We start from the raw sequence: 10338 nt of genomic DNA, 5'->3' as shown, positions 1-10338 counted from the left end.
GAACGAGATATCTCTTAGCTTTATGAAGGAGTTGTGTGTTTTTTTGTGTTTTATTGCTTAATTCACATTTCCACGGGCGGGCGAGGACAATCCACCTTTTAACTGTACATCGGAGGTTGTCACAATAATAAGATTTCCTTTAGTTATTATTCTATCAACATCTTTGTGTATAATCTAAGATTTGTAACTATCTGAAAATAAGAATTCTCTCTGTACTTGTCCAACAATGAGAATGGTTCCTTCTCCAAACTCACCCTGTTTCCATAAGAGCTCCCACAGTAGTATAAAGCTTGAAATCAGAGAGTTCCATGTCGAGATTCTTAGGTGTATTTTCTCCTTTGTCACTTTCCACTGCGAAGCGAGGGTTACCTTTAAATTCAATGGTAGAGATTGTGGCGCCACTAATCATCTTTAAAAAAAATGGTTGCAATGACGCGAGATATATTCCAAGGGTTGTTGTACCAGGAATGTTACTGGCCATGGTACATTCATAGAAAAGAGCAAAGTACTGTGTCTTCCAACATTGGGTGAATGAGACAGAATTGGCTGAGGATGTGCTACAGCTGGAACGTGATCTATAACAACAACACCACAACAAAACTGCTTAGCTACTTCACGATATATTAGACAGCACATACTTATTAAAATATGCTATCATTCTAGGTGGATTGCACGAAATCGACTGTAATAAATGTTATGGTAACACTCACACAAGACGAGAAATAAAACAATTTTACTTTACCCATTTGTTTAAGGAGGAAATATATCACACACAGTGTGATCATCTTTGAAGGTATCACTGTGAGTGGAAAAAAGTTCTAACCAGTGTACAACAATTCAACAATGGGGTTATTGGTGATTGCGTCGAACTGGACGCGTCATTTTTGTTTACGCTCAATTCAGACAACTTTGGTCTTTGTATTGTACCTGACTCCTGAATGGTCTTGCAAGAAAATTGTGGTTGGTATATTCTACCAATTCACTCTGGTCAGACCTTGTGAAAATTTTACTTTCTATCTGTTTACCATTTGTGTCCGCATCCACATTTTTAGGCGCATTTGATGTAGGCTATCTTGTTCTCCATTGCACTGAAGTTAAGATAAACTACAAGTGCCCCTAAAGATAAATATACTCTTTTGACCAAAGTATTTAATCAGATGAACAGGTAAAACAAATACTGTATGGCGTCTCATGCCTATCATTCACAAAAACATCACTGCACCACTGATTGGAAACCTCAGCCAATCACTCTCTGGTGAATGTTGTTTCTCATAGGAGGAGATCTATCAAAGGAGGTTCCTCCCTCTTTTGGTCGTCTTCCAGAGGACCGCTGCAGTAGTCTTTGTGTCTCACTAAATGTCTGATTGCGAATGTACTGAAATTCTCTCCCATGACATTCATCACTACTTGTCCTCCCTGGATTGAGATTGTTAACTCAGAAGGTTCAAAAAGTTCACTAGCAGGTCCTTGTGGTTTGAACTGATTTCAGATAACTATCCACATATCAGAGTAGGTTTACGGCTGCAAATTGTCATGGCACAAGTAAAGATTGTAAGAGACAACAAACTTACAATCAAATAGACATCCTGCTGAAACACACAAGGAGACACAGAGTGCGGTAGCATGGGTAGATACGGCCTCATCTTGCTTAGAGCGGACGCAAGTGTACCTGTGAATGGTTCTCTGTGTGTAGGTGGGTGTAAGTGGCATGATATGGAGACGTCTGAAAAGAGGACAATAACATTTCAGAGGAGGAGACCTCCCGGGTGGCGCAGCTGGTTATGGACATGCATCGCAGTGAACCAGTTCACAGGTACACTGCGGACCGCTCTAAGCAAGATGAGGCCGTATGTACCCTGCAACTCTGTGCCACCAGAAGATACTCTGTGCACATAAGTAGATTCTGGGATCGAGCCCAGGACCTCTGTCCAAGTCAGCCGCGACCGGAGAGAGCCTCATGGAAGGCGCGCACAATTGGGGCGCGCATAGAATATCGGCAGGGATAGTCTTGTCTCATCGAGCACTTAGTGACTCCTTGGAGTGCCGGCGCAAGTGCCCCTGACAGTCCAGTGTACAGTGTTCCTCCGCATGATTGTGCGGCTGGCTCTGGTTGGATGGCATTGTGTCTCCAAGAAGCAGTGTGGCTTGGTTGGTTGTGTGTCGGAGGATCGCATGGCTCTCGACATTCGCCTCTCCCGAGTGCCGGTATGGGAGTTGTGCAGGCGATGAGACAAGACAGTGACCGACTAACCGGATTGGATTACCACGAAATGTGGGGAAAAAAGGTGCTGCTGCCCAGCAGCGCTTTGGTTCACGTGCGTCTTCATATGGCTTAGCAATTGCACCTATTACTGACTATTAACTGTATCATCCACTCGCAAATGTTTAGATATTTTTCTCATTTAATTTCTCACAATTATGGTCGTACAGGAACCTTTGTCTGCTGTTGCTTGGCCTTTCCTCGTGATTCTTCCCAACTGTTAACGACTTTGAACGTAGTGGGGAGACGCTAACCAAAGTAATTGATTCTTCTAGCTCCCGACTATGCCGAAAAGGAATCGAATCTCCTGAAGATTCAGTAATTTTTGGGAACGGAGGAAACTCTGTTTTAGTTTTACTGGCTTTCTGATGCCCGTACAATTGTGAGTTATTTCAATTACACGTGTATTAATCTTTTACGGAGTCATTAGCCGACTATACGGATATTAACAAGTGTAGTGTTTCAATGCACAGTCTCTTGTCAGAGATCAAATGTTATTTTGTGAGAATGCAAAATTGAATTTTCATTCAAAACAGGAAAATATTATTGTTCATGTTGATAATAGAACAATGTTTGTTTAGGTTAGTTTTTCCTAAGCTAGCTTGCAGTGAAGACGGCTAGCTAGTAGTAAAAGCTTAAAAAGAAGACTCATTAGCCAATCATAAAATAATTCGCAAGCAGGAAGGCAACCATCATTATAATATAATCTGGCTTAACAGCCAATGTGTATTTTTTAAATTAGTATTGAAATAAATAACCTCACTTATAGGAATGGGTAAATGTTTACAAGTGTGGGAGCTATTCCCATTTAAAGGCCATCACTCGAAGAACCACATATTTGTGAGACAAGAGACAGGCAACCAGTGTGAGGCTGTAGCGATTAGTGGATACGCAAGGCTGTTCTCAGGAGCTGGTCTGAGACTTTTTGGTAGCAGGGTTAAGGAGAAACTTACGCAGCAGGTGTAAAGATAATTAACAGGCAGGTTTCGGAGATTTAATGGTGGCGTTAGGTAGAATTGGTTAAGGTTAGAGAAGATTTATTTAAATGCAAAGAAAAAACAGATACGTGACTTTGCAAATGAATATATTGTCTATTGTATAAATTGTTGTAACCACGTATTATCTAATGATCCTCATGAGATTCCAAGGAAAGTTGAGTTCATGATTGTTCAATGATTAGTGACTTTTTTGACTAACCTATCTTCATCAAGTTGCTTGCAAAACTCTACTGTGAGGCAGTCAATGGGAATTCCATAAGTACACGCGCGAACCGCATGAGGGACGACAGTACATATTGCAGTCTGTCATTAGCAACAGATACATACCAACTATATTTTAAACAGTATGTGGACTACGCTCTTCAAAAATTAGTGATTCTACGATTTCTGCTCACGCCCGTTGCTTGACAAGGTGTATAAAAATTCGAGCACAACAGCCAGGGATCTCACATAGAGAAATCATTGGCAATAGAATGGCCTCACAGACGGGACCGTGAGAGCCGCAGATGCGCAATTTTGTTCTGCGGTTGCAATACATCATCCCCGAGTTGCCAAACTTCCCTCTGGAAGCAATGATCCAGCACAAGAACTGTTCCTTACGGGGAGTCATAGTGGGTTTTCATGGCCGAGCGCCACACTACAGCCCTAAGTTACACATGCGAATGCCAAGCATTGGCTAAGGTGGTGTAAGTTACACCGGGCCATGGACTTTGGAAGACAGTGAGAAACGCGTCTCTGGAGTGATGAATCACGCTTCAACACCTCGGCGTCCGACGGAATCGAAATTGCAGTTTGGCCGGATGCCAGAGATACGTGCCGGAAGCTAGTGACAACTGTAATAGTCGGTAATTTTCAAATGTTCTGGCTAGACCCCTTCAGTTCCAATGAGGAATCTAATTAGCGAATATAATAACATTCTAGCATCTTGTCCCAACTTTGGTGGTAACAGTTGGGAAGGCCCTTCCTGAGTTTCAGCATGAAATTCCCGTGCAGCAAAGCGAGGTCCATATTAGAAATGGTTTGCGAGATCGGTGGAAGTAATTGACCTGCTGCACCAGAGCCTGACTCGAACCCCATCTGAACACATTTGGATGAACTGAATAACGCCGACTGTGTGACCAGGCCTAATCTACTTTAACATCAGTGCCGCGACGTCACTAAATCATCTTGGCTGAATGAAAGCAGGTCTCGCAGCAATTTCAACATCTAGTGGAAAAATCCTCTACCAGAGAGTGTGAAGGCTGTTACAAAAGCAAAGGGGGGACCTACTCCCATATGAATGCCCATTGGAATATTGTTAAGAGATGTTTCGTAAAGAATGAGCAAAAAGAGGGTTAAGTAATTGTATGTGGGGGTGATCATGGCTAGTGAAAGCATTATACTGTGAAGGGTATATGGGGGAAAACACATACAGAAGGTGACAAGTCAAGTTCTCATCCCTGTCATTCGTGTCTGAACTCATGTGTAGTCACGCTAGTTGAGCGTTTGGTAGGGTGTAGTCCTCGTGGGTAAGCACTCTTCACTGTAGCCTAGTATACATTAATAACAAGATTCTTATTTTAAACTCTGTGAAACGATGATTGTAGTTTGCGAGTTAATCTAAACCTATGATCTTGTAAGTGAACAAATACGAGGCTACATGGCATAACAGTATATAATGGACTGTGTTGCTAATTGTCTGTGTTGTGAACAAATTGAAAGATGAGAGAAAACAAGTGACACCATATAGGACATCCTGAACTGACAGCCACCAATAGAGAACACAGGGTGTCGGACAAATGGCCAGCAGGCGATGTCCAAGCGTAGAGACGGACTCGTTGATGGTGCTCATCAGCTAGAACCACAGAGTACAGGTACCTGTGAACGACTTCGCCTGTGTGGGTGCAATGCATGGTGGGTTTTGTATTTTTATCAGTGGTTGTGTTGCAGAATGCGCCTGCAATCCAACATCAGGATCAGACATACAGGTACATAGACACAAAGAAGAAATAAGTCTATTTACGTCAGTCAGTTGTTTAAATCGAATATAATATTAATCTAAAGAAAAAGAACATTACTCGGGATGTTGTCTGAAGAGCTATTTTAAATCAAAATGCATCATCCAACTCTTTATAACAAGGTCGAGGTCAGCATTAGAATAAAAAAAAAAAAATAAGCAGATAATTAGACAACTCAGAAATCTCTAATAAAAATAACGTATCATTTATTTCAGACATAAGTGAAATAATTTCCATACTTTTAATGCAAAAGGTCGATCTATGCCATCTAGCTCTTGATGTATTTCCTGGTTGGGGTGAGATGATGATGAACGAATGGTCCATACAGAGAGAGACTCGCAGTTCTTCAATTGAATGGAGAGAGGACCAAGATTCTCAATAGTGATAATCAGTGACCACGTTCTAACATCCAGCTTGGTCCCGTTCCCCAAACAGTAATTTCCCATGCGGCCACTGAGGCAACAAGATAGTAAGTCGCAGCTGGGTATAGGGTAAAGGTTCATCTGGGGAGGGTTGTAGATCACAGCTCCGTGGTAGGAGACTCAGCACAGGGCTGTCTCACCTTGATCATCCTGTCTCGCATGGGTCGTTATTTTGTTATTTGGTATTTTGTACATGGAGTCCCGTTAGCGGCTGCAAAGGGCAGGAAGGAGATTAGTTCCTTCCAAAAGGATGACAACGCCCTAAGCACACAGCAAAGAAACACAGGAGTGGCTTTGGGACACTCTCTGAATGGTCCCAATCAAGCAGTTGTAGATTGTGTATAATCTAAGATTTTTAACTATCTGAAAATAAGAATTCTCTCTGTACCTTTCACAATGAGAATGGTTCCTTCTCCAAACTCCACCTTGTTTCAATAAGAGCTCCCACTTTCCACTGAGAAGCGAGGGTTACCTAAAAATAATTTTGCATTTTTTTACCTCTTTTTCTCCCCAATTCCGTGATATCCAATTGGTAGTTACAGCATTGTCCCATTGCTGCAACTCCCGTTCGGGCTCGGGAGTGGCGAAGGTCGAGAGCCGTGCGTCCTCCGAAACACGATCCCGCCAGACCGCATGGCTACTTGGTACAATGACGATGTCAGTAAATCTTTTGAATATCCAAAACATCCCTACCTAACATTTGTTTAATAATGATAGGATCTCATTATGACAATACTTTACCCATAAGAGTCACTTTCTATTTTTTACAACCCCTTTCTTTTTTTTACTAATGTGTCTAAGCCCTGTCTAAGCCGGCGAAGGGGGTGGGGGATTCTACTAACATATATGGACTTGTTTTAAGAAGGTTATACCAAGGATCATGTTGCTAGTTGATTATTAATTTTAAGACCCCTTGAAGTATCCCACAAAAAATATTAAACAATTATTTGATTGAAAATTGTACTTGCCTTTAATGCTATTAGCACATACAAACACATTGAATAACATATTCACTRCATGGAACAACAGATAGTCCCCCCCMAAAAAATCTTAARGAAGTTTGTTCTGGAGTGTCTGTCCTTTGTCTGAGAGATATAATATATATTTTTTAAACATTTATTTAACCCCTTATTTTTGGCAGTAAACASTCTCCATATATACCTCCATGCTCTAGACTCAGACGAGTCTTGTGCAGAAGAACCGACATGTACGTTTTCGTGAAAGTCAGAGGGGTGATATTAGTGTGTAGCCCAAACCGTTCAGACATTACAGACAGAAGTTGGCAGATCGGCTGTACCGACTGCAGACAAGTCCCAAGACGCAAAACGTAGAGCACCATCATGTTCATGAGAGTCTCATCGTTCCATAGATGGGTAGGCCATAACAGTTTGTAGGCCAAATCGAATGCTACAGACAATTTTGTGAAAAGACGGATTTTCGGGAATTGTCTCATGATCTGACAAACACCGCTCTAGCTCTGTCACCTTTCACCGCAGATACGGAAGAGTTGGATAGGCAGTTGCAGTGGATTGAGACTCATCCAATGCAGAACGAGATATCTCTTAGCTTTAACTGAAGGATTTGTGTGTTTTTTGTGTGTTTTATTGCTAATCTCAATTTCCACGGGCGGGCGAGGACATCAACCTTTTATGTACAATTCGGAGTTGTCACAATAATAAGATCCTTTAGTTATTATTCTATCACATCTTTGTGTATAATCTAAGATTTGTAACTATCTGAAAATAAGAATTCTCTCTGTACTTTCCACAATGAGAATGGTTCCTTCTCCAAACTCACCCTGTTTCCATAAGAGCTCCCACAGTAGTATAAAGCTGAAATCAGAGAGTTCCATGTCTGAGATTCTTAGGTGTATTTTGCTCCTTTGTCACTTTCCACTGAGAAGCGAGGGTTACCTTTAAATTCATGGTAGAATGTGGCGCCACTATCATACTTWAAAAAAAATGTTGACATGACGCGAGGAATATTTCCAAAGGGTTGCTTGTACCAGGAGAATGTTACTGCCATGTCACCTTCATAGAAACAGWGCAAAGTCACTGTGTCTCCAACATTGGGTGATATGAGACGAATGGCTGAGGATTGTGCTACAGCTGGAACGTGATCTATAACACACACGTCAACAACAAAAATTGCTTAGCTACTCACATATATTAGACAGCACATACTTATTAAAAATGCTATCATTCTAGGTGGATTGCCTGAAATCGACTGTAATAAATGTTATGGTACACATCACACAAGCAGAGAAATAAAACAATTTTACTTACCCATTTGTTTAAGGAGGAGAAATATCACACACAGTGTGATCATCTTTGAAGGTATCACCTTGAGTGGAAAAAGTCTAACCATGTGTACAACACTTCAACAATGGGGTTATTGGTGATTGGTCGAACTGGACGCGTCATTTTTGTTTACGCCTCATTCAGACAATCTTTGGTCTTGTATTGTACCCTGACTCCTGAATGGTCTTGCAAGAAATTGTGGTTTGTATTTCTCCAATTCACTCTGGTCAGACCTTTGTGAAAATTTTACTTTCTATCTGTTTACCATTTGTGTTCCCGCAGTCACTTTTTTAGGCGCATTTGATGTAGGCTATCTTGTCTCCATTGCACTAGTTAAGATAAATCAAGTGCCCCTAAAGATAACATATACTCTTTTGACCAAGTCATTTAATCAGATGACAGGATAAAACAAATCAATTGTATGGCAGTCTCATTCCCTATCATTCACAAAAACATCCACTGCACCACTGATTGGAAACCTCAGCCAATCACTCTCTGGTGAATGTTGTTCTCATAGGAGGGAATCTATCAAAAGGAGGTTCCTCCTCTTTTGGTCGTCTTCCAGAGGACCCTGCAGTAGTCTTTGTGYCTCACAATAAATGTCTGATTGCGAATGTACTGAAATTTCTCCCATGACATCATCACTAACTTGTCCCTCCCCCTGGAYTGAGATTGTTAACTCAGAAGGTTCAAACAGAGTTCACTAGCAGGTCCTTGTGGTTTGGAACTGATTTCAGATAACTATACACATATCAGAGTAGGTTTACGGCTGCAAATTGTCAGTGGCAACAAGTAAAGATTGTAAGAACAACAAACTTACATCAAATAGACATCCTGCTGAAAACCACAAGGAGACACAGAGTGCAGGTAGCAGGGTAGAWMCGGYCTCATCTTGCTTAGAGCGGACCGCAGTGTACCTGTGAACTGGTTCTCTGTGTGTAGGTGGGTGTGAGTGGCATGATATGGAGACGTCTGAAAGAGGACAAAACATTTCAGAGGAGGAGCCTCCCGGGTGGCGCAGTGGTCTANTGTGTGTAGGTGGGTGTGAGTGGCATGATATGGAGACGTCTGAAAGAGGACAAAACATTTCAGAGGAGGAGCCTCCCGGGTGGCGCAGTGGTCTATGGCACTGCATCGCAGTGAACCAGTTCACAGGTACACTGCGGACCGCTCTAAGCAAGATGAGGCCGTATCTACCCTGCACTCTGTGCCACCAGAGATTCTCTGTGCCATCAGAGATTCTGGGATCGAGCCCAGGCTCTGTCACAGTCAGCCGCGACCGGGAGGCCCATGGGGCGGCGCACAATTGGGGCCGGCAGAGATATCGGCAGGGATATCCTTGTCTCATCGCACACTAGTGACTCCTGTGGAGTGCCGGGCGCAGTGCACGCTGACCAGGTCGCCAGGTGTACAGTGTTTCCTCCGACACATTGGTGCGGCTGGCTTCTGGGTTGGATGTGCATTGTGTCAAGAAGCAGTGTGGCTTGGTTGGGTTGTGTTTCGGAGGACGCATGGCTCTCGACCTTCGCCTCTCCCGAGTCCGTATGGGAGTTGCAGCGATGAGACAAGACAGTAACTACTACCGATTGGATACCACGAAATTGGGGAGAAAAAGGCTGCTGCCAGCAACGCTTTGGGTTTCACGGTGCGTCCCTTTCAGATGGCTAAGCATTGCACCTTTACTACTATTACTGTATCTCAATTCCACCTCGCAAAGTTAGCATTTTCTTCTCATTTAATTTCTCAAATTATTGTCGTACAGGACTTTGCTGCTGTTGCTTGCCTTTCTCTGTGATTCTTCCAACTGTTAACGACTTTGACGTAGTGGTGGAGAGTCTACACCAAAGTAATTGATTCCTCTACTCCCGACTTCCGAAAGGAATCGACTCCTAAGATTCAGTATTTTTGGAACGGAGGAAACTGATTAGTTACTCTACTTCTGATGCCCGTACACATTGTGATGTATTTCATTACACCTTATGTAATCTTTACGGAGTCTTGCCCCACTATACGGAACTTACAAGTGTAGTGTTTCTAATGCAAGTCTCTTGTCAGAGATCACATTTATTTTGGGAGAATGCAAAATATGACATTTTCATTCAAAACAGGAAAAATATATTGTTTCATGTGATAATAGAACATGTTTTGTTTAGTTATTTTTTCCTCAAGCTAGCTTGCACTGAAGAGCGGCTAGCTAGCTAGCTAAAAGCTAAAAACAAACATCATTACCATCATAAAAAAATTCAACAGGAGGCAACAGTCATATAATATAATTGGCTTAACAGCCAATGTGTATTTTTTAAATTAGTATTGAAAAAATAACTCACTTATAGGAATGGGTAAATGTTTACAAGTTGGCAG

At 42.1% G+C, this 10338-nt stretch overlaps 1 pseudogene; it reads right to left on the bottom strand.

Moving 5' to 3' along the window:
- The window catches only part of LOC111980626 (uncharacterized), a 59550-nt pseudogene extending 51523 nt beyond the window's left edge, over nt 1–8027 (bottom strand).
- Between the last annotated feature and the right edge of the window lie 2311 nt (nt 8028–10338).

This window comes from Salvelinus sp. IW2-2015, linkage group LG3, assembly GCF_002910315.2.
Source record: "Salvelinus sp. IW2-2015 linkage group LG3, ASM291031v2, whole genome shotgun sequence".
Classification (NCBI taxonomy): domain Eukaryota; kingdom Metazoa; phylum Chordata; class Actinopteri; order Salmoniformes; family Salmonidae; genus Salvelinus; species Salvelinus sp. IW2-2015.
Note: the sequence above shows the minus strand (reverse complement) of the source record. Positions and strands in the feature narration are given on the sequence as shown.